This window comes from Culex quinquefasciatus, chromosome 3 (genome assembly GCF_015732765.1).
Source record: "Culex quinquefasciatus strain JHB chromosome 3, VPISU_Cqui_1.0_pri_paternal, whole genome shotgun sequence".
In the NCBI taxonomy this organism is placed as follows: domain Eukaryota; kingdom Metazoa; phylum Arthropoda; class Insecta; order Diptera; family Culicidae; genus Culex; species Culex quinquefasciatus.
In genome coordinates this window covers 87,157,335-87,182,253 of record NC_051863.1, presented here as the reverse complement: position 1 = coordinate 87,182,253, position 24,919 = coordinate 87,157,335, and the positions used below count along the sequence as shown (strand labels likewise).

The 24,919-nt window shown below is 40.8% G+C and overlaps 1 protein-coding gene across 5 annotated transcripts in view; it reads right to left on the bottom strand.

Moving 5' to 3' along the window:
* The window catches only part of LOC6052895 (innexin shaking-B), a 243,815-nt gene extending 220,406 nt beyond the window's left edge, over positions 1-23,409 (bottom strand). For 4 of the 5 annotated variants that reach the window (XM_038263416.1, XM_038263415.1, XM_038263419.1 and 1 more), the window contains exons 1-2: positions 23,214-23,409; positions 21,273-21,761 (exon numbers count right to left, since the gene is read on the bottom strand). The gene's annotated coding sequence lies outside the window, so the exon portion shown is untranslated. The remainder of the gene's footprint in view (positions 1-21,272; positions 21,762-23,213) is intronic. The other variant, XM_038263423.1, reaches the window with a different exon arrangement.
* Between the last annotated feature and the right edge of the window lie 1,510 nt (positions 23,410-24,919).

The following is a 24,919-nucleotide window of genomic DNA, read 5'->3' as shown; positions in this document are numbered from 1 at the left end:
GATTTATAATGACAAAAAAACGTTTATAATAATTATGCGGCCGAGACCGGTGGTGTATATACAAATTAAAAGTGAGAGTGTGTGCGTACAACATGGAGTCAGACTTTTTGAAAAGGATTGGTAAGCTTCACAGCAACTTCACAGAAACCCGGTCGGAAATGGCGGACGCATTTCTGGCGTTCGTCTGGGGGCTTGCGCCAGCCATCTGGCAGAATTTCCCCCAGATTTGCCCCTGATTTCTGCCAAGATTTCTGGCGAATATGACACAAACCGGTCGTGCACGGTTCAACCGATTGAACCGGTTGATTTTGCTGCCAGACAGCTGGCTGAAATTTTGCCCGATTTTCGCCAGATTCATCTGGCGTTACGCAAAACTTGGCTAGAATAAGTGTGCCAAGTGTGTCTGAACTGCACGACCAACGTCCGCCTGCGCCAGACACCCAAATATACCAGATTATTTTCCGAGTGGGAAGATTTACTCCATGTTGCGATTTGACAGCTCGGTAGCTCTGGCTGCCAGCGAATTGGTCCATTGCCTCACAAAGCGATACACAAACAAAAATGCTCACATATCCCACTCGGAAAATAATCGTATATATTTGAGTGTCTGGAACAGGCGGACGTTTGTCGTGAAGTTCAGACACACTTGGCACACTTATTCTAGCCAAGTTTTGCGTAACGCCAGACGAATCTGGCGAAAATCGGGCAAAATTCCAGCAAGCTGTCTGCCAACAAAATCATCCGGTTCAATCGGTTGAACCGTGCACGACCGGTTTGTGTCATATTCGCCAGAAATCATGGCAGAAATCTGGGGCAAATCTGGGGGAAATTCTGCCAGATAGCTGGCGCAAGCCCCCAGACAAACGCCAGAAATGCGTCCGCCATTTCCGACCGGGATGATACACAAACAAATATGCTTGAGAGATCTTAACAAAATAATAGCGCGGCACTCACTTGGCCTGCTCTTCCACAGTTTGTCGTAAATTTGAAATGGTGGAAATTGTGTACACGTTTCTCATACAATATTACATGCTTTTGCTCACAATGATGATGTGCATGCTTTTACATGCGATTTTACACAGATTTTGTTTACTGTGTAGTTCTTTTATGTATTTACTTTAAAAGAACCCAATCATAAGTAAATTGAAAAAAAATGTGTTTACTTTTTCAGCTTTTATCAAATATTAGTTGCGGCCCGTCACTTCTTAAGAAAAATCAGATCTGGCACGCAGGGCAAAAAGATTGGGCACCCCTGCTTTAATGATTCAGTGAAAAAATAACAATTTACTATTTAAATTTATTAGCTTTAAATAAATTGAATGTAAATTTGAGGTTAAATAATTAAATCCAAATTTACTTACAAAATTGTTTTTCTAACAATGCCTTCAAACCCGGAAATATTTTTTGTGTTCTGTTTCAATAATGGATTCTAAGGTTGCATTCAGAGGAAAATCATGAAAAATTGATACTACCCGGTCGGAAAAAAATCTGGTAAATTTGAGTGTCTGGCGCAGGCGGACGTTTGTCGTGCAGTTCAGACACACTTGGCACATTTCTTTTAGCCAGGTTTTGCGTGACGCCCGACGAATCTGGCGAAAATCTGGCGGGATAACTCACAGCTGTCTGGCACAAAAACCAATCGGTTCAATCGGTTGAACCGTGCACGACCGGTTTGTTGCATACATTCTTGGGCCAGTCGGGGGGAAAATCTGCCAGACGTCTTGCGCAGCTAAGTGCAGCGCCCAAGACAAAACGCCCACCAGGCGCCCCCCTTTTCCGTCTGGGTAACATCTTTAAAATGGCGTAACTCGAAAACTCTCCGACAAAAAATTTCGTATTTCACCCAGAGGTGCTCTAGGGTCATACTAGAGAGCCTGGATCTTATTAGAGAACGGACATCTCAAACCAAAAGTCCCAGACGGAAAAGGGGGGCGCCTGGCGGGCGTTTTGTCTTGGGCGCTGCACTTAGCTGCGCAAGACGTCTGGCAGATTTTCCCCCCGACTGGCCCAAGAATGTTGCCAGAATTCTGGCGAATATGCAACAAACCGGTCGTGCACGGTTCAACCGATTGAACCGATTGGTTTTGTGCCAGACAGCTGTGAGTTATCCCGCCAGATTTTCGCCAGATTCGTCGGGCGTCACGCAAAACCTGGCTAAAAGAAATGTGCCAAGTGTGTCTGAACTGCACGACAAACGTCCGCCTGCGCCAGACACTCAAATTTACCAGATTTTTTTCCGACCGGGGTACCAATCGAATCACGAGAACTGTCAAACGGAGGTACCAAACGAGCATAAGACAAAGGATTTTGCTCGATTGGGTATTTTTATTTTATATTGTGATTTCGGAAATAAATCGAAATAACAGCGCGAGTCATTTCCGTCTTGCGAAGCTATTTTATGTTGTTTCTTTTCTGAGTGTATCTCAAATGTCACTCTCGAAACCAAAACAAAATTTCGCCGCGGCACCAAACTGAATTGTCGCGAGTGGAGTAGCGAAGCGACTAGCGCCGCGACCAACAAGAATCACAGAACCGACCCCAAGTATTGCCGGAATTTGCTCTATGGATGTGGATTGGATGGACCATGGCATGAAATGCAGCCTGAGAAGGATGTGCAAGGTGCTTTTAGGATTAATAAGGGTGACTTGGCATCCGGATCAGCTCATTTCTGACGGGACGTAACGAACCAAATTGACGACGAATTTCGAGGCCAGATAGCACTCTTGGTATTCTGCCTCTCCTTCTGAATCTGGGAATCAATTGAAGTTCATTATATAACCCCACTAAACGATTCGTGTGGTAGTTTAAGCTCCTAATTTATCGGAACATGAGATTCTACTCAATAATTTTATTTTTGTTTTCATTTCTCCTTTATTTCGCTGATATCAGCGTAAAATCTCCAATTTATACTTCAATAATTCAAGCAATGCCAAGCAATCAAAACAAAACAACCTACCACACTGATTCAATACCGCTTTAACGTGTATGACAGATATTTCGCGACAAAAAATCGTCGCGAGAGTTAAACTCGCTCAATTCGGTTTAGTGCTGCGGCGACAATAATAACGGTATTTTGGACAACGTGTGGTGAATATATCTCGAATTAGTGTTTTTCTATATGAAAGCGGTATTTTAGACTCCGTGTAGACGCCATGCGGCAGAATAGAGCTTTTAATCACAAATTTTGCCATTTTTGTCTATGATTGATTGCCTTTTGTAAAAAGTTTAATTATACCTCTAAAAATATGTGAATTAACCACCTTTATGGTGTATTACATCATAAAAGAGGTTATATCAAACCTTCAAATTTAACACCGTAAATTTTACACAAACTTGCAATGTGTAAAAAAAATTACAAACCGTTATTAAAAAAAACAAGAAAAATTAAAACCTATCTCAAAGTTATCACATACGAAAATATGGCTTTTATTTTATTAGAGGCTATAATCCTGCTCTAAAAATGAACTTTGTATAAAAACGTCGTAGACCCACCTTCATGTATACAGTATGTAAAAAAAGTATTTACACCCCTTGGGCACTATGCACATTTTGTGATGAAACATGTAAAAAAATTAAAGTTTGACAGGAACCTAGTACTACGTTTTGTTCAGAAACTCATGCCAAACATTTTGCTACAAAAAGCTCATGAAAAGATGATTTCTATAAAAAGTTATATAACAAATACTATTACGAAAATAAAAAAGGTGCAAAAAAAGTTTGTACACCTTTCGAAAAATTAACATAAATAATGTTATTTGTTGACAAATCACCATAAATCCAGTCTCCCAACTCCAAATAGGCATCCTTGACTGATTCAAAAAATAATTTGGATTGAATATAAAGTTTACTAACTACTTAGTATAAAAGTTTATATAACTCTGGAAATTCTATATAAAACTTATCTAAAATTAATTTTGCAAACTTTTAATTCAACTAAATGTCAATATATTACCATAGAATTGCTAAATAAACATTTTGGAGTGGGTATAACACCGTTTTGGGGTATTTGTATCGATAGAATAGATTTTCGTTGGAATTTCGTACCAACCCGGAATTACGTCGTAGGAAAATCCGCCGGCATCCGAACCGGTCCACGATTCACAAGTCAACCTATGTGGAATCGGAAAGGGCATAAAATTTCCGATCTTTTGATACCCATACATCTAGGTTTTCTATAAAACCTACGTTTTTAAATACCAGGGCAAAAGTAAGTTTGATCCACGAGAACAAAAATTACGAAATTCCATACATTTTTGGCAGGTTGCTCAAACGAAACCATAACAACGTTTTTGCTTAGGTATTTAAAAACGTGGGTTTTATAGAAAACCTGGATGTATGGGTATCAAAAGATCGGAAATTTTATGCCCTTTCTGATGCCACAGAGGTTGACTTGTGAATTGAGGACCGGTTCAGATGCCGGCGGATTTTCCGACGACGTAATTCCGGGTTGGTACGAAATTCCAACGAAAATCTCTTCTATCGATACAAATACGGTGTTATACCCACTCCAAAATGTTTATTTAGCAATTCTATGGTAATATATTGACATTTATTTGAATTAAAAGTTTGCAAAATTAAGTTTAGATAAGTTTTACATAGAATTTCCAGAGTTATATAAACTTTTATACTAAGTAGTTAGTAAACTTTATATTCAATCTAATCAGTCAAGGATGCCTATTTGGAGTTGGGAGACTGGATTTATGGTGATTTGTCAACAAATAACATTATTTATGTTAATTTTTCGAAAGGTGTACAAACTTTTTTGCACCTTTTTATTTTCGTAATAGTATTTGTTATATAACTTTTATAGAAATCATCTTTTCATGAGCTTTTGTAGCAAAATGTTTGGCATGAGTTTCTGAACAAAACGTAGTACTAGGTTCCTGTCAAACTTTAAATTTTACATGTTTCATCACAAAATGTGCATAGTGCCCAAGTGTAAATACTTTTACATACTGTACATATCGACTCAGAATCGAAAACTGAACAAATGTCTGTGTGTATGTGTGTGTCTATGTATGTATGTGACCAACAAACTAGCTCATGTTTCTCGGCACTGGCTGAACCGATTTGACCCGAACCTGTTGCATTCGACTTGGTTTAGGGTCCCATATATCGAGTTTTATACAAATTGAAGTTTCGATAAGTAGTTCAAAAGTTATGTATAAAAATGTGTTTTCACATATATCCGGATCTCACTTAAATGTATGTAAACTATGTCCGGATCCACCATCCGACCCATCGTTGGATAGATTATCAAAATACCTTTCCAAAGACTCTAAAACATTGAAGATCTGGCAACCCTGTCTCGAGATATGGTCACTTAAGTGATATTCATGTACTTTTTTATTCCGGATCTAAAAAATAGATGAAATTTGTGTACAACCCCATCAAATCAGCCATTGTTGGTAATGAGTGAGGAAGGCTCCAACCACATAGGTGGATAAGGTTAGTTTTTGTTTTATTTCTAAATTTCAGCACACAAGAATCTGCAAAGATCTGCATTTCTATATAAGGCACTTTGTGTTTTTTCAGATTTAGATGAACTTGAAACAACACACTCAGAATCCTGAAGGAACCTGTACGGGTATTGTGCTTGGGCGGATTAAATATGTATGAAAGGGCGAATCGAGGGTGAGCCAAGGCGGTTTGGCTTTTCGGGCGGATGAATTTTATATGGGGGGCGTATCAAGGGCAACCCGCTGGCGGACTAACCTACATGGGCGGCTGAACCATATATGAGAGGCGCATCAAGGGTGAGCCAAGGCGGTTGGGGCTTTTTGGGCGGATGAACTTTATATGGGGGGCGTATCAAGGGCGACCCGCTGGTGGACCAACCTACAGGGGCGACCGAACCGTATATGAGAGACGCATCGAGGGCGAGCCAAGGCGGTTGGGGCTTTTTGGGCGGATGAATTTTATATGTGTAACCGTTCAGTTACAAGATCCCTAGTATTTTTAATATGTTAATTTATTTATTTATTATTTAATGTTCTTTGTGGTAAATGTTCAATGTTTTGGGTTACGAGCTATAGGGAAACACCAATATTGTATAGCGTAGTCCCCCGTCAACAAACACAACAAAATATTGTCTCTTAAGAAAGGGCTCAGTGGGTGCAAGGGGGGTATCCAGTGGGTGCAACTTAAGGGCAAGCTTCTACGATGTTGGCGGTATTGGGGGATGACGGTTGAGGAGACCGATGACGGATTCTTCGAGGCATATTTGACCGCCGTGAATCGGCCATTTCAATCCCGGTGTTCGTGCGAGAAAGTTGAGTGCTTTAGTGAAAGTTTTTTAAAAGTGAGCCAGCAGAAGACGGAAGAAGGATTCCCGCATCACCCTGCTGTTCGTTCAGGTAAACCCTGCGTCCCTGAATCGCCCGACCTTGGCATTCATGCTCACGATTTGTCCCCTCAGGACCTTTTTGATTTCGTCCACCAAGCGTACGCGCCTCACACTCGCACGGGTCGGTCCATGTACATTGAGAGCGGAGGAGCCAGTACATGCACCTAATCGTAATAGGACCTCTCGCTCTGGATCTACGGATCCATAACCCGTAAAGGAGCGTTTTTCTCGGGCTGAAGCCCTAATTAACAAGGAGACCCTTCTCGGAACGACCGTTACGGTGATCCCGTGGTCCGCCCGATCGAGCCAACGAAGGAAGACACCGTAAACCTCGACACCAGCCTACGCCATTGCTGGTCAGTACGCGCCATCCGTCCGCCATCGCTCAAGCCAGCCCGCGGTTTTCCACGGCCGCCATTGCCACCCAAGAGCACTGGTCGATGTCCCGTGCGCGGCGCTGAAGCGAGCGTGGCCATCCGAGTGGTGCTAGCCCACCAAGAACCTGAGCCAACCGAAGCCGAAGCAGAAGTAGGAGAAGAAGCAGATTATCAACGGTACGTACCGCAGCAGTTCCAGAACCCCAGCAACCCCCCACAATAGCCCAAATTTCCCCCACATCACACACACAGTAGTTCCGTAGTTTTTAATAAATTTAGTCTTAATTCCATATTTTTTCTTTAGTTGTCTTTAATAAAACCCATCCCTTGATATATCCCACAAATTGGCTTTATTTTATTTGATCCGCGTTGTCCTCCGTCACCTGGGTGAGCCGACTCTGTTTTCCTATCCTAGGGGAAGAGTTAGTGTCAAGAGCTTGCCGACATCCTTGGATATCACACCTTTTTCTTATTAGTAGTTATTAAATTAGTATCATATGGGGGCGTATCAAGGGTGACCCGCTGGCGGACCAACCTACAGGGGTGGCTGAACCGTATATGAGAGGCGCATCAAGGGCGAGCCATGGCGGTTGGGGCTTTTTGAGCGGATGAACTTTATATAGGGGGCGGATCGGGGGTGACCCGCTGGCAAACCATCTTATAGGGGCGGTTGAACCATACAAAACGGCGTATGTGGGCGGATGAACGCCGGGTGAAACATTTCAAGGCAAACCTGGGCGACCCCGAGGCGGGTCGCTGGCGGACCAACGTCACGATAAAAAAAACTGATCGTGCGCCAAATTGTTGCAAATTTTATCCGCCTGCGGGTCGCCCGTGGTCCGCCAAATCAAGCGCCGGCGGATCGCCAGAGCGGTTTGGCGGTCCGCCTGCGAACCGCCGGCGGGCTGCCCAGTCAATGTGGGATAATTCTTTTCTTTTTTGCAGTGATATTTTTTTTGCAGTACATTTTTTTTGGTAGGACAAAAGCACTAGGGCATAAAACTTACTATCTTTTCAAAAAAAAACATTTAACATTTACATTATTTGCACATCTCAGTGAGCAAAGTTTGCTCTTTTAAGAGAGTGCTAATTTTGGCGTTTAAACGTTAATACAGCAATTCCCCACGAAAACAGCATGATTCGAAAAAAAAGTTCTCCGATCGAGCTCAATTTTTTTTTCTGGGGGATCCTTGGCCGAAATAATGAGACCCGTATTTTTTTGTTTGGCCATTAGGGTGACCTACGCCGTGTTAGGGTGGTTCAAAAAATGGCAATTTTTGTCGATTTTCGCAAAAACCACTTTTTTTAAAAAGTCATATCTCCGCGCCATTTCATCCGATTTTAGCTGTCTTAGACGCAAAAGAAAGGTGATTAGTTGGGCTATTTGGGAAAAATAGTAAGAAGTTTCAAAAATCTAGCTTAACATTTGAAAAGGTCATATGAAAACTTAAAATGCTGTTTTGAAGGTCTCGGGACCGAAGAGCCTATGTCTGAAAATATTTTTATCGGATTCCTTAGAAAATTTCACATTACATATCAAAAAATGGTGAAGTTATGTTTTCAATACTCTGAGATACGATTTTTTGAAAATAAAAACCGGATTTTTCGACGCGCCACGCGCAAAAATGGGAAAATGACGAAAACGGGAAAAAATCGAATTTTTTCACTAAAACTGCGATAATTTTAAAATTTCACCGATGACCTATAGATGTTATGGTACCAAAAGGTGCGTCTTTTAATTACGAAAATTTTGGTATTTTAACATGTATAAGTCATCACTGAAATTTTAAAGTTATCGCAGTTTTAGTGAAAAAAGTTGATTTTTTCCCGTTTTCGTCATTTTCCCATTTTGCGCGTCGAAAACCCCAGTTTTTATTTTCAAAAAATCGTATCTCAGAGTATCGAAAACATAACTTCACCATTTTTTGATATGTAATGTGAAATTTTCTAAGGAATCCGATAAAAATATTTTCAGACATAGGCTCTTTGGTCCCGAGACCTTCAAAACAGCATTTTATGTTTTCATCCAACCTTTTCAAATGTTAAGCTAGATTTTTGAAACTTCTTACTATTTTTCCCAAATAGCCAAACTAAAAAATTTGGTATTTTAACATGTATAAGTCATCACTGAAATTTTAAAGTTATCGCAGTTTTAGTGAAAAAAGTTGATTTTTTCCCGTTTTCGTCATTTTCCCATTTTTGCGCGTGGCGCGTCGAAAACCCCAGTTTTTATTTTCAAAAAATCGTATCTCAGAGTATCGAAAACATAACTTCACCATTTTTTGATATGTAATGTGAAATTTTCTAAGGAATCCGATAAAAATATTTTCAGACATAGGCTCTTTGGTCCCGAGACCTTCAAAACAGCATTTTATGTTTTCATCCAACCTTTTCAAATGTTAAGCTAGATTTTTGAAACTTCTTACTATTTTTCCCAAATAGCCAAACTAATCACCTTTCTTTTGCATCTAAGACAGCTAAAATCGGATGAAATGGCGCGGAGATATGATTTTTGAATAAAGTGGTTTTGCGAAAATCGACGAAAATTGCAATTTTTCGGACCACCCTAACACGGCGGCGTAGGTCACCCTAATGGCCAAACAAAAAAATACGGGTCTCATTATTTCGGCCAAGGATCCCCCAGAAAAATTTTGAGCCCGATCGGAGAACTTTTTTTTCGAATCATGCTGTTTTCGTGGAGAATTGCTGAATAAATAGTGTGTGGAATTTCAATATAGTGGTGTTCAGACGAAAGTGTGTGTAATGGACGGTGTAGGTTAACGGCTGGTGGTGGGCGGTGGGCGGTGGGTTGTTGTCAGTGGGCGGTGGCGATGAGCGGTTGGCGGTGGGTGGTTGGTGGCGAGCGGAGGGCGGTCGGTGGCGGCGGAAACGACAAGATCAGATTTTTAAATATTGGTTAGTGGAGGATAAGTACAAAGCGTTCAGTAGGTTGTTTTTTTATATGTCGGTGTAGGTTCTTTTTGAATACAACTTTAGAGTTTAGTTCCTTCAGGTCATTGGGGAGTTCGTTGAACAATTTGCTTCCAACGTAGGTAACCCGGTTCTTGCAGAGTTCTGTGTTGGACCGGGAATCCGAATATCCCCGTTTTGTCTTGTCATAAAGTTAATTATTTCGAACTTCAAATTGTGGTGGATAGCATCATCCTTCAACATGTTCCACATGTGAACTAGTGTTTGCTGCATGTGTAGTCCCCGAACCGGTAGGACAGTTTCCGGAGCGTCAATATAGAGTTGGCGTGTAGGGTAGAGGTAGGGTTTTGCAAGAATTGACTTCAGGCAACGGTTTTGCAGTGTCTGGAGTTCACGTAGTCTGAAAGCGGCAGCTGTACCCCAGTTCAGTGCGAGATACTGCAATCTAGATTGTACAAGGGTGAAGTACAATTTCAACAACCAAACAGATGGTATAGGTGAAGCTAGTTTCCTGATGACTCCGCAGATTGGCGCTATACAACGTTTTAAGTGCTGGTTGTGCGCTTCCCATGACAAGGTTTCGTCCAAGACAAGTCCAAGGTACTTGAAGTGGGAGACTCGCTCGACCACTTGGTTTCCGAACCTTATGGGACTCAGCTCTGGAACTCGTCGTTGACATGTATGGAACATCACAAATTTTGTTTTGCTTACGTTCAACGACAGCAGGTTCGATGCAAAGTACTGGTTAAGTATGGACAGGTCTTCCAGCATGTTGTTCCTTATGGTGCGACAGTCTCGACTACTATAAAGTAGGAGCGTGTCATCAGCGAAAAGACGTATTTTTCCAGTCAACTGTAAGCGAGACAGGTCGTTGATAAACACCAAAAACAACAACGGGCCGAGATTGCTCCCCTGCGGAACTCCGGTCGATATACGTCGAGATTCGCTTCTTGTGCCATTGACACTCACGTGCTGCATTCGGTTCAATAGGTAACTCCTAAGAAGACTGTTTGCTTTGCCGCGAATTCCATAGAATTCTAGTTTTGTAATAGCAGCCCGTGGTTAATCGTGTCAAACGCCTTTTGCAGATCCAGAAACAGTGCCCCACAAAATTTTCTCTCGTCCAAGCTGTCGTAGATGTCCTTGAGTAGCTCGCAGGTGGCTGTTAGTGTGCTGGAGCCTTTTTAAATCCATATTGCTGGTTGTATAGATGTTTGTGGGTATCCAGAAAGCTACTTAAGCGCGCTGCAACCATTTGCTCCAACAGTTTGTTCAGCATGGATAGAGTTGAAATAGGTCTGTAGTTGTTCACGTCCGTTGGGTCACCAGATTTAAAAATGGGAACCACTCGATCTTCTTTCAGGAAGTCCGGGTAAAGTCCTGTCTCAATCATCTCGTTGAAGGCATCTTTGAGGAGGTCAGGGAACAACAGATGATGCTTTTTGATGAATGAAGCTGGTATCCTGTCCGGACCAGGTGACTTTTTCGGGTTCAATTGGCCAATCAGAACGATGACTTCTTGGGATATTGCAGGTCTCATATAAATGGTCAGGTCATGGCGGGTGAGGGTGCGAAAGTGGTTCACGTTTCTGTCACTTTGGATTGATGAGGACAGGTTTTCTCCGACTTCACAGAAGTGCTTGTTCAGCGTGTTTGCAGCTTGTAAGTTGTCTCTCAATACTCCAGATTGGTCCCGTACAAGTATTTCCGACTCCTTCTTCTTTGATCTTCCAAGGACTTCGTTGATCAGCTTCCACGAGTTCGTCGGCATTGATGTAGTAATTAGGTTGTAATAGTAATTCCTTTTGCTCTGGGCTTTTCTCTTGCTCAGCAGTTGCGCAGTGTGTTTAACAAGTTCTCGGAGGTGTGCATTGCTAGGGTGTTGTTTACTGCTTTTCAAGACTTGCTTCTTGATTTTGATCATCTGCCACAGCTCCAAAGTCATCCATGGGCAGTTTCCCTTCACCTTCACTTTTACAGCCACAGTCCTTGTAGCTGACTTTAAGGCTTCCTTGTATTGGTTGATTGCAAACAGGAGACGCTCCGCAGCACTGACCTCCCCCGAAAATTGCGTAATCGAACGAGCAAACAATTCATCCAGCAACTCGTGATTTACTACGTCTGTGGTTAATGTTTTAGTCACCTTTCCACTTTCATTTCCAGGGATGTCAGGATCATTGAATGATCACTCAATTCTGTCTCAACCGTTTCATTTGTTATGCTTCATGGGATGCCCGCAGAATACACCACGTGATCAAGAAGGTTTAGGCTTGCTGGTCTAGTAGTGATGTTGTTTGTAACTTGTAGATTGAACGGAGATAACAACCGATCGTACTCCTGCACAGTACTGTTCGCCTCCACGTTGCACGGAACGTTGGTATCTCCCAGAAGGATAACCTCTTGGTCAGATTGCAAGACTCCTAGTTTAGCTTCCAATTTGTCCAGAAAGTCGCCAGAAGGAAATCCAGGTGGGCGATATACTGCAATCAAGTTTAATTTCCTCTTTCCCAGAGACAGCAGCAGGTGAATCAAATGAAAACCGTTATGCGATAGAATTTCGACGATTTTCGCGTTGATATTACTGCGGACATATACAACTAATCCACCATTTGACCTTGCTCGACACGAAAATATGCTTTTGTAGCCCGCTAAGTTGTACATCTCCTGGTTGCCCTCCTTGACCCTAGTACAAGAAAATCAATTGGATCTCCATAACGATCAATGAGTTCCCGAACGCCATCAAATTTCTCCAGACTGTTCATTCCTCGAATGTTCCATTGAAAGATCTTCACCGCCGACTTGTGATTTAAAACGCTTTTATTCTTAGTACATTCTTCAAAATTGGGTCCTAAAATTAAGTTTAGATTGCTGATATTATTGTTCACAACGATAAAGCCTCGGGGCAAGACAGTGAGCAAGAGAGTTACTCTGGTTGCTCCCGTTTCCTCTGCTTTGCTCCCGTTTGCTCTGAAATTTTACTTTTGACCGTTTTCAGCTCATTCCTCTTGGTTGCTCTACATTCCTCCAGATTCCTCCCGATTGCTCCCGTTTGCTCCGAATATTTTAAGAGAGATCTCTATGAAGAGAGCAAACAAAGAGAGAAGAGCGAAACAAGGAAATGTCATTTTGTTGTTTGTTTACCTTTAAAAGATTTTTTTTTCCAGACGATTCCAGAATCTGGAATGGTTCTCTGGCATGATTGGCCATATTAAATACGATCGGAGTGTCGGTTGTCAGCAGGCCAGCTTCTGCGGTGGCTACGCAAGTGAGTCACGACCAAGTCACGACGGCACTTCCAGAAACACAGCCCGTGATTCACACGACCAATCCGGCGGTGGGAACCACGACGTCGACCGCGGCCAATTGTTCACTCGAGGAAGAAGTGGAAGTTGTAATTGGCGGGGTTCGGTTTCAAGTCGACTGTTAGTACAGATGCAACAAGAAGAATGGCACTCCGCATCGGAAGTTCGTTACAGTTCCAGATCGACTTGGAGAAGGATATCGACACGACTCTCGACCGATACCACAGATGAAATATGGGTCATTTCTTGCGTTTAGTCGTCTATTTTGTATTTAACATCTCTCGCTGACCCTCGAGAAATGGGGACCGATGGAAGTGGCTGCCAACTATCGCGGGTCGTTACGATCAATTTGTCTGTTCAAGTTCATCTTGTTGGCCGGAGATTATCTACCTCCAATTCTCTTCAATCCGTATCTAAACCGCGTTCAACCTGCTGAAGCAGGAAAGCCAAGGTGGCATTGGAGGTGCCGCACCGACCATCTCGTGGGAATACTTCTTCAACTTGCTGTCCCGGTACTATCAGGAACAGAACCCCGGTTCCGAGACGGTTTATAGCAGTCGAGCCTTGAGGATTGCAAGCAGTCCTGCTAGTGATCCGTGCTGTGGTGGCCCGTGTTGCCCTCTGCGAACACTCAACCTACTCGGCCTCATCAGCTGTTCTGTCCCGATTGCCCTAAAAGCTGAACTCGTCTAAACCATGGCCGTACTTGGCAATTCCAAAGAAACCATCCTTCAACTGAGGGTCAATCTAGAAGCTTCCCAGGTCATTGCGATTATTCTCACGGTCAACACCTAGTTTGGTGACGATTTTGGTTTCAAACTAAACGTTTATTCTTTACAGTGACTAAGTCTTCGAGCAAATGGCAGCTCTCGACGACTCGAAACAGAACAAGTGCAACCGGAAGTTCTCCCAAATGCGCTAAGATCGACGAGTCATAGAAGCTTGACGACGAAGTGATTTGTCTTGGAAGAAGTTCAGTTCATGTTGCAGCAAACCGCTAACCGGCTACAAGGGACCTACCTCCAAAACGTACCACGACCTACCTACCTACCTCTTGCTGAGTCCCGGAACGACAAAACACACGAAGAAAACCAAGCGAAGAGCCACTTACCGAACTGGACATAATCATCCCGTATTGCCGAAGATCGCTCAAAATCCCGAAGGTGCAGATTAGGATGCCCCCTCCCTTCCCTCTCCCCACGGAAATTAATGTTTATTAACCAACACGAGATACAATAAATAACGGCCAAACTACAACAAATCCAAAAAAAAAACCCTGCCAGCATATGGCCACGGTGACACAATGTCGTGGAATCCTTTTCGGGCCTTCGTACACGTCCTCAATCGACGATTATGTCCTTGGCCTTCCTAGTTCCTGGTTCTTCCCATGTGTCCATTGGAGTCTGTAGCTTCTGTCCGGTCCATGACTTGCCCACGACCTCGTACGGGGTCGTTACATGAGCCGATCTAGCCTTCGGGAATGTTGCTGTTCCGGTACACTTCCTGCACATTCCGATGTGCATTTTTCAACACGATCTGGGGGAGGAGGAAAGTTAAAAAATATACATACTGGAGTTGGACAGTGCGGCAATTTTCTTGCGGAGGTTTTCCAACTCGGTGGAAACTCCCGTTAATACTTACCGGAGTACTTGGAGTGGGTCGCAGGGCAAGGCATTTCAGAAAATTTAGCAACATGTTTTTATCCCCAAAAATAATTGCCGCAAAAAGCAGCGAACTTCACACAGGCAAAATCAAAACGGTAAACATAACATCAGATGAGAAACGTCAACAATGTCAAAAGTGACATTTCTGACAAGAAGAGCGAGGTTTCTCTTATTTCTCCGAATTGTTGTCTGTAAATGTTCAAATATATTTAAATGTATGTCTTCATGTTTATCGTGTGCCACATGCATTTATTTTATATTTATTAGCCTTTGGTTGGTGTCATACTAGGAGATTTTTATTAATTTATTTCCTATTTATTAAAACCTATTCATGCATGATTAAATAAAAAACAATTAGAAAACAAGCACAGTTAAAATGAATTAAAAGTAGGCGACTCTATTAAGTCGAGAAAAGTCACATGAAAAATACAAAGACACCAACCCCATATGAACTGTAAGTTTCAGCCTGTTTAAGCTGACAGTGACAGATGTCAATGTCAACCAACTGTCATCGTCGCAAGCGGAAGTGAGCTGGCGGGAACGGATTTTCTGGGGTATAAAAGCGGACCCAAACGAAGGCCCGCTCTCTTATTTTACCAACGTCCGGAGGAGTGAAGATCGGCAATCGCGCCGGTGTCACCCGTCAACATGTGACCCGGTTTGAAAGTTCGCGTGTGCAATTTGAAAACCTAATTAAAATTCACACATTAAACAGTGATAAACAGTGACGTACCACAAGATTAAAATCACTTAAAGTTAATAGTACGGACTGAGGAAGGACAACACTACAAACGGTTAGTGGACACCACGGACAAGTTAAAAAACCCTAGCCGCGTTAAGTCCCCTCGGTCAAAATCGTACCCCCGAGCGAGTGTAGTGTGAAGAAACTGCAGTGAAAAGTGTAAAGTGGTCGGGACTGGTCGCACGAAGTACCGCGGTACTGAGTGCATTGTGGTACACGTCAAATTCTGTGGACCAGTCCCCAAAGAACAGTGGTGTGCCTCGCTCGGGATGGACCACTCTTTTGTGCGCGCGGTACCACTCCCCGGACAGCGAACTTGGCCATCCGTCACCATATGGCCCGCGAAACGCCGAAGAAACCCCCCCCCCCTTTTGTGGCCCTTTGGGCGAAGCCATCGAACCCCGGCGGCCTTTGAGGCATCGCCGACGCTCCCGCCGAGTTCCGGAACCAGCCACCAGCAGAGGATCAACAGCAGCAGCAAGTCGACCAACGAGCAACAACGATACTAACCTAAAAGCATGCAAGTACAGAAACAAAGACAAATACACGTGAACAAGTTAAAAAGTCTTTAAACCCCCCTCTTGCCCCTTCTCCCCCTCCTAAGCCCCCTTAAGTAAAGTGGTTGAAATTATTGAAACCCGTCTGAAATAAAATAAAATGTAGGTCAAGATCAATCATGCTGTGTCGTCTTAAATTATTTATAATATCTGGTCTTTTGCTTGTTTTGCCCTGTAAAGTGTGTGATTCAGTGTAAGTATTTTAAAGTGTAATTATTCGTTATTTATTAGAAGTTATTGTTATGTCCCGTGCACTTCTCCCCTTTTTTCTAATTTGCTAGAAAGAAAACCCAACAAAAGATTTCTTCTAGATTTCTTCTTAAAACTTCTTAATTCTTCTTACACCAGGGAAACCTCTTGAAGGGTATCGAGGTGGCATTTACAAAGCGGATTTTGTGCCAATGTTTACTCAATCAATGTTAATGTTTTTTTTGTGTGAATGTTAACACTCCAAAGGTTGCGGGTTCAGTGCCAGCAGTGGAGGCAATTAGTGGTGCAGCAGCGATTTTTGTCTTTCTTTTGTTTGACGTTTTTTAGGTGTGCATGATGCAGGACGTGGGTAGGAAGTAATTTCAATTATTTTCAATTATCAGTTCAGCGGCAACAATATCATTTAAAATTGTGTTTAATTTTTTTTACAGCTTCCTGGATCATTTATAAATGAACTGCTTATATCCCAAGTAACATTTTTTTCCAGGAGTTCTACAAGAGCTCTTCAAGATAGCTACATAAACAAATTAAAAATATGATCTAATGAGTGAAAGCATAGTTGAAAAAACTGTCCCTATTCATCCTATATGTCCAGATTTGCATCAGATGACTGTAAATTCGACTCAAATACAATCCTGCTTTGTATTGCCTGTAAATAAGGCTCATCTCTGAAGTCTGAGCTTTGATTATTTTTACTGAATTTTGACCAATTTCTTTCATCCGTTAATAACTATACGAAAACTATTTCATTACACTACTTTTCTCAAGTTAATTTTATGCAAAATCGTCCAATCTTTCGAATGAAAATGGTTTCGTAATGATAAGTGGTTGCGAACACGGTCAAAATTCAAAATTAAGAGTAAGTTTCCCAAAAATCCTGAAAATTACCCTTGAAAAAATAATTTTTAAAATGTTTATCAAAGTGCGATAGAAAGCCCTTGCGATTACCTTTCCAACGATATGTAAGTTTTTGATGTTTGGTGATGTATTTTGGGAGATATCATTTCTTCAAATTAGGGCATTTTGTCGAAAAAATCCATTGTTCAAAACAAGTTTTTATTTACAGGTGGCTAACGGCTGACATTTTCATTGGTTCGAAGGTTGTTTTTATGGTTTTTTGGTGCGCTGAATCGAATGAGAACATTGTCGTAACGATTTGAGAACATGTGCATTTAGTGGGACGGTTTCAGCGAGAATTGCTCATATCATTTTGGTATGGATAGCTGCTAAATTTTTTATGAGAAATTATATGAACGAACTAATGATGCAAAATGGCTTCTTTGGGCATACCGAAGGCACCAAAAAAGTTTCAGCCGGATTAAAAAATACAAAACAAAAATCGAATGACCGAAATCTCAGAGAATTGCTCTTATGATGAAATATGATTGTAGGATGTAGGTAATCTCAAAAAACACAAAATTTTAAAAATTCTGTCGATAAGTGATTCTTATGTAGAATTGGCCGGGAAATACGAGGTGAGGTCAAATAAAAAAAAATAAGTGAGGGGGAGGGTGTTTTGAGATACGGCCGTTTAAAGTTGTCAATTGCGCAATACAGGTAGAACAAATGGATTAATCAAGATTTTGATCACGGAACTGGATTCTACGTCCAATTTTCTTCAAAATTGAGTTTAAGAACGACCTTCTAAGATTTGTGGTTCCTGAGCTATCGCCTTTTGAAACTAGGATGTTTGCTCAAAAATCGCCAAAATGTCGATTATTTTGGGAGGTACAAAAATGGAGGGGATGGTCCGATTTGGATGAAATTCGGGATTATTACTTGTTTTGATAGTATCAGCAGCCCTGCCAAATTTGAGCAGGATTGAAGAGGGTAATTTTCAAATGCTGTTCCGCTTCAGATTAACACTGCCACAGTGTTTCAAAAGGCTGTTTTGACGAACTTAATCGATTAGAGCAAAAGTGAGCATTTTCGTGCTTCGACATGTTCTACAACTTTGCTCAGCGTTGTCATGGCCTACTTTTGGTGAAATTTGTTTTTTCAAAATACTCATCACAGCAGGCTAGGGAATTTATAACTTTTGATAGTTAAGAGATAGAGCTTTTGTATCTTGGGCATAGTTGTAGGGCTGAAAATTTCCACAAACTTTGTCGAAGACGCCAAAGTTCTATCTTTGCGTTGAATACCAGTTTTGGAACCTTTTTCATAAATCCCTGCCAAAAAAAACAGTTTTTTGACTAAAACTATGTTGAACTTTGATTTTAGACGATTACAATGTTCAGAAGAGTTGTCAGTAGTATAAAAAAACAACTTTGTCGAAGACGCCAAATTGAAAGGAGCTATATGTGATGAGGTATAGCAAGATTTCGTGATAATTTAGCTAGTTTTCGAACTCGGTATACAAAGCCTCGGGCAAATTTGGGCAAAAATCCATACAATAGGCTTCAAGTATGACTATTCCACTACAAAATGTCAGGTGAATCATTCGTCCGAAGGTTTACGGTCATAGATTTCTGAGCATTTCAATTTATTTTATTTTTGATGGCTATTGTAATGCATTTAGGCACATAAGCCATTTTAAGCATAAGCATAAGCATAGGTGCCCACCCGCAGTTGCTACTCCGTTATTGACCAGGACCTCCAGAAGTTACATCCACGAGCCGTGGAAGATGAGTGGGTGCTATCTTTCCTCGCTTCGCAACTTCTCAAAGGCCCCTATCATGCTGATCAATACCGGCGTCGGCCACGACCAGTGGTAGGGTCACGGGGAAGTGGATGGGAATGTTAGTCCGATACTTGAGTGATAGAGACCGCCCAATCGACTGCTTCTCCGACAAAGTATCACATGAGTTTTGAGGGGGTTAGTAGATGGGTATGAGGTCAGGATTCACGAGTGGCAGTGATGTGACCATGAGCATTTTGTTTATCGGTTGATTTTTTAAATCTTAGGCAGCCGGCTGCGGAAAGATAGATAATTGATTATTTAGAATGGTTTATTTTTATCGTACGCGTGCCAGCCGAGCAGTAGTGGGGCTATGGGCTGGACTTATCAGTATATTTTTACTGTTTTTACAATTTAGATAACGCGAGCAAATTTCAAAAATAGTAAATAAATGACGCTTTACTCTTCATAAAATCGATAGTTTGATGAGTTAATACTAAAACTGAAAGTTGGAATAATTTTTTACGATCATTTACGACGAAAATTATCGCGAAAAACCGGACTGTGCGTCCCCAGAAGCATTGCACTTATGAAGGCATTATTTAATTATTATGACCAATCACCCCATGCACACAAAAGAGACGAAAATTATCGAGAAAAAACAGGACTGCGCGTCCCCAGAATCACTGCACTTATATTTAGGCACATAAGCCATTTTTACGATTTATTCGGACACACGAGGCGTGTAGGCCAGACTCTTGTGAAAATTTTGATCTATTTTTGAGGCTATCCAGTGTATTTTTGAAAAAAAAAATCCCTTCCAAAAGAGCTAATCGGCGAAACTAGACATTTAGTCAACGATAGAACTTTGGCGTCTTCGACAAAGTTTGTGGAAATTTTCAGCCCTACAACTTTGCCCAAGACACAAAAGCTCTATCTACTGTCAAAAGTTAGAAATTCCCTAGCCTGCTGTGATGAGTATTTTGAAAAACAAATTTCACCAAAAGTAGACCATGACAACGCTGAGCAAAGTTGTAGAACATGTCGATGCACGAAAATGCTCACTTTTTGCTCTAATCAATTAAGTTCGTCAAAACAACCATTTGAACCACTATGCAGCACGATGTAACGCCACGTTCCTATTCATAACAGAGTTTTGGAGTTCCTTTCAGCTGTATGTTGCATCATAATCCATTTTGGAACAATTATTTCTATAACTAAGGCACTAACAAGAGCAAGAAAATTAAAAAAAAAAAACTTGCTAAAATTGCAAAGGAAAGGGGAAAGAAAGAGAAAAAGCTTATAACTAAATCAGAGAATTTTATCCTTTGTAGATGTGCTTAATCATCAGCTCCCCAAGGGCTAGAAATTGCTCCGCCTTGTTACGGCAGGTCCGAAACCGCGACATCATCTCCCCCGCGAGAGCAAAGAACTCCGGCAGGGTGAAGAGATCTTCCCCCGGTGACTTCTTGCTGGGCCGCCCCTCAACCAGGAGGGAATGCTGAGTTGTCCGTGGGAAAACGAAATTTCAAAATGAGAAATGTGGTTCTTAGTGAAACAATTATTCTTCTGGGTTATATCAGAATCAGTACATTAAAATTATTTTAAAATTACATCCAAAAAAAAATTCAGTTGAGTAAAGAAAAATTATGGAGGTTTTGAAACTATTGTTGCATTTTTTTTAAAGATAAATACGGAATTGGACGTCATGCGTCCAATTTTACATAAAAGTCCCTTTGACACTAAATTTCCATACCATCACCGTTTCAGGCTGCATTTTTTTGCATGTTCGAAAATTAAAGGGTCGTACCGCCCTACTGTCACGAGATATTTAGAAAATGGACCTTGGATTCTTGATCAGGGACCAAAATTACCCTTGGAACAAAGTTTCACGCAAATCGAAGAGGCGTCGGGGAACTGCTGTGTGAGTTTCTAGAGAATGTCCCGTATACAAGTTTGTGTCACATTACACTTTATTTGAAATTTAGGTTAATTGTGTGACATGACAGTTATCACGAAAGCTGTTTCTTCAACAACGTCATCTTTGTTCACAATGTGTACAGTGTTCTGTTTCCCCATTTAATTATTCTGCTTCTATGTTATTGGGCCATCGCCAGGCTATGTTTATGACCTAGCGTATGTTAGCGATGCTCACGAACATATTTTGTTCTCTAATAAATATAATGCTCATTGCAAATTCACTTTTCTAGAGTTCATAAGTTTAAATGTAAGTCATTTTGATATTAAAGAACTAAAACAACACACGAAACAAAACGTTACTCTACAAAAGGAAGATGTTATGCTCTATATAAAATTGTGTTATGCAATCACATCCAGCCGCCTGCTCACGATTATGCGCATCATAAAAGAAGAAATAAGCTTGAACATGGTATAGTCTGGCAAATACGTTAATACAATATTTATAAAGGTAAATAAAATCATAGGCAGCCCTATCAAAAACATCATCGAAGAAGTATTGTACAGAAAAAAAACAAAATCAAGGATGAAAACAGTAATACTCACTTTTTGGTTGAGACCTCCAATGCGCAGGTTTTTTTTTGCTTCCATGTGAACTGTGTGTTTCTTCTTGTTCGGTTATATATTACAAGCCAAAGAAAAAAAATCACCTAATTAAACACTCTTTTTTCTCTTCCACCATACTTGGTCAATAGCGCAAAAACTCAAATAATAATTTAACCACAAAAATCAAGTTACCTCTTCATTTTTCCTCATTCAGGATAACTGTTCAATTCCAGCACAATTGGTATTGCAGTTGCATTTTGCTATATCCAACAACGGTGGCCTAAATTTCGAACTGGACAGCATAGCGATATGGCACAATTTAACAATTTGTCACACTAGTTTTTTCACCATATTTTCACTTCAGATGGATGAGAACCTTTTCTTCTCTGCTTTAATTTTAGATCCAGTTGCACTTTATATTATATATTTTCTTCTGTAGTCTCTTCCTTATTGCGTTATATTCCATATTTAAGATTGCACAAACTGATGCTATTAAATAAATCGATGAACAATTAAAAAACTAACACGTTATATCCAAGTTCCGTTTAAGCCATGTTAATGCGAAAATTCCAAGAGAACAATTTTCACCATTTTCCTTCTGCAGAGTTTTGTTTCAGCGGAAAAATCGATACGAAACCCGAATGGCAAGAAAACACTCAATGCTTATTGGTGCATTCGCATGTCATAGTCTCATTCAAGCACATTGCACCATATTTATAAAATTAGACGTTTGTGACTGTCTTGAATTCTCAACCAGCATGTTCGGTTGATGCATTCGTATTGTTTCATAATTTATCTTTAATAAAATATTTAAAATAATCAAAACTATATATTTTTGATCAGTTTACTTCTAATGAAATAAATCCCATCCGAAATTTTTCTTAAAAATCGTCACAAATTATCACACACTGCACATAAGCATAAGATTTTTCAGTTGTTTTTGAATTCACAATTTTCCCAGATAAACTTTCGTGGTAGAGAACGCAATCGGAATGAGAACACATAAAGATTCGGGAGCGACATCATACGTTGAACTAAACCATTTTTTTCATTTTCCGAGGAAGGATTCAAAACTATAATTATCTTGGATATATAGTTTACTACATATAACGAAATATTTAATGAGAACACTTTTTCCCTAAAACCTGGCTCTCTGTTTAACTGCTACCTTTAGTTTTATTCCTGTTTATTGTACTACTCATGCTTCCGTGACATGATAACGCATTTTGCTGCCGAAATTTTCATTTTTGCCTTTTGTTGTTTTCCTTCATGATCAGCTTTCCACTTAGCAGCCATATTTGCACAGAACATTTTTTTCTGATACAAGTTTAAACGAAATCTTAAATAATTTGCACGTATTACGTTGCCGAACAGAGAAAGAAAATCTTTATTTCTGGACAAGCGTACGTAATGCGCGGGAACACTTTTCCATTTTGCAGTATACCGTCACCTGGGGTGAATAAAGTGTTAAACATAAATAAAATCCAAAACATTTATGTAACATTTCTTCCGAAGCGAATCCGTATCATTCCATGACCCTATGAGATACAAATAGAATCCCTGCAGTGTACTTTCAATTCGTTTGTCTTTATTTGCTTCATTTAACGGTAAATGAAATTCTCCTCAGTTGTGAACGTTCCAAGTCATTTTCTTCATCATTATCGATTTTTCCTGTCTGCAAGATAACGCAATAGAGTTTACTGACAAGAATATATGCTATACCGCACTTAACTATCTTGAGACTTCTTGGAGTTAATCACATAACTTAAAAATCATGCTTTTGTAAGCATTGTTTGAGATCTTCCATATAAAGCTTATTAAAACGAGCCTATTGTATGCACATTTATCGAGCGTTTTTTTGCTACCTTTTCATGATTTTGTGAGCTGGTAACAGATATGTGACCTCTTTCTTAGATCGGACCCTGAACTATAACTCTTTACCTTGCTCTAAGTATTCTACTATTAAACACGACACTTGATGCCTAATAAATTAGTACTATTTTTCGATGCTTAGACATGCTATCTGAGGAATTGAAAATGGTTGGATGAAAAAATATTTTCAGAAGCAAAAACGCGACAGAATCCCGACGACCACGTTTTTGGAATCTTCTGTATGTTCTGCTTCGCTATGCACATTCGTCGTACCGTTTGTCTGTAAGGCGAACAGAAATTTTACATAAACGTGAATTCCTCCAGCTGTGATTATAAAAATATGTTCGTGAAAGTTCGTGCTATATCGTCATCATCACAACGCTTCGTTCTTGCCTTTGACATGCGCAATGGCGCTGTTCTGTTATAGTGAGCGAAGGTAATAAGAATCATAGTGAATATTGCATCTAAATAAATGCATATAAATATTTTGAAAAGTTTCGTGACAATATTAATGCATTCAAATTTAAAATGCTCTCCACAATTACAAAATCAAATCTAGTTAAACCATAAATTTTGCAAATCCTATTCGAATCTCAAATGTAAGTTTAAAAAAAATCTTTCTTGAGCTTTCTTTCATATACCACTAAGGTGAATAATTAATGAAATATTTCAATGGTCGGCTTTTAATCCTTCGATAAATTTAAAATGACAGTTTGATGACAACTCAAGTCTGATTGCATTCAATTTTTTCACGAAAAATCAAGGGCAAAAAAAGTTTTTCAAACAAAGTTTCAAATTGTAATGGAACACTGAGCAAAACTCCCACAGCGCATCGAAGTGTTTCGCACATGATCTGACCCTGCAGTACAGAGCACTCAAATATCAATAGCAAAACACTTGAAATCATCGTTCGACCAACCCTACAGCCGGTAACAACAAAGTTTTTGGTGCTCCACAGTTTTTTCGAAAATTACGTCGTAAATTAGAAGTGATTGTCCGCGAACATCTCCCCCGGGATGCCTTAACCCGGCCGGGGACGCGGGAACTCGAGTGTGACCTCGAGGCAGTCCCGAAGCACTTCAACTGGCCGAGTGAAAAAAGGTGCCAAGACGAACAACGCCGCCACCCTAACATCACCAGCGGACCAAGATGGAATCAACTCTAATCTGCTCCATGCCAACACCAACATCCGACCAATTGTACCGATACGTAGCCCCGTTCGTACGCGAGGCATGTTGAGCAAAAGTGGCCAGAAGAACCAGGTACCTTCCGGCAGTAATTCTGGAACGCAGCAATCCACAACTGTAAACATCCCTGCGAGAGACACGTACACTCCGCTCATGACAATGACGACATCAGCATCAGCAGCGTTAATGACGGCGGCTCAACAAGCAAGTCGAAGAAACGGAGCGGCGCTACTGCTACGGCGGCGAAGGAAAAAAGGCCTCCGCCGATATTCGTCATCGACACAATAGCCGTGTACGAGCTATTGGAAGGGCAAGAATACAGCTTGAAGATTGGTAAGACTGCAGTGCTGCACTGCCAGTGCAGGTACTTTGAGCAAGAAGCTAGGAGCTGGACAGATAGGTTAATACATTATCAGCAGACTAAGATAATTGGTCAACGCATCGACATTTCGTTAATATATTGACGAAATCCCACCATGAGATAAGAAGCGTGGCAAGTCAAAATTTCATCAAAATCAAAACAAAACAAGTTCCCAATGAAACAGAAAAACAATTTTCACAACGGTGGATTCGATCCAGTATACGGCA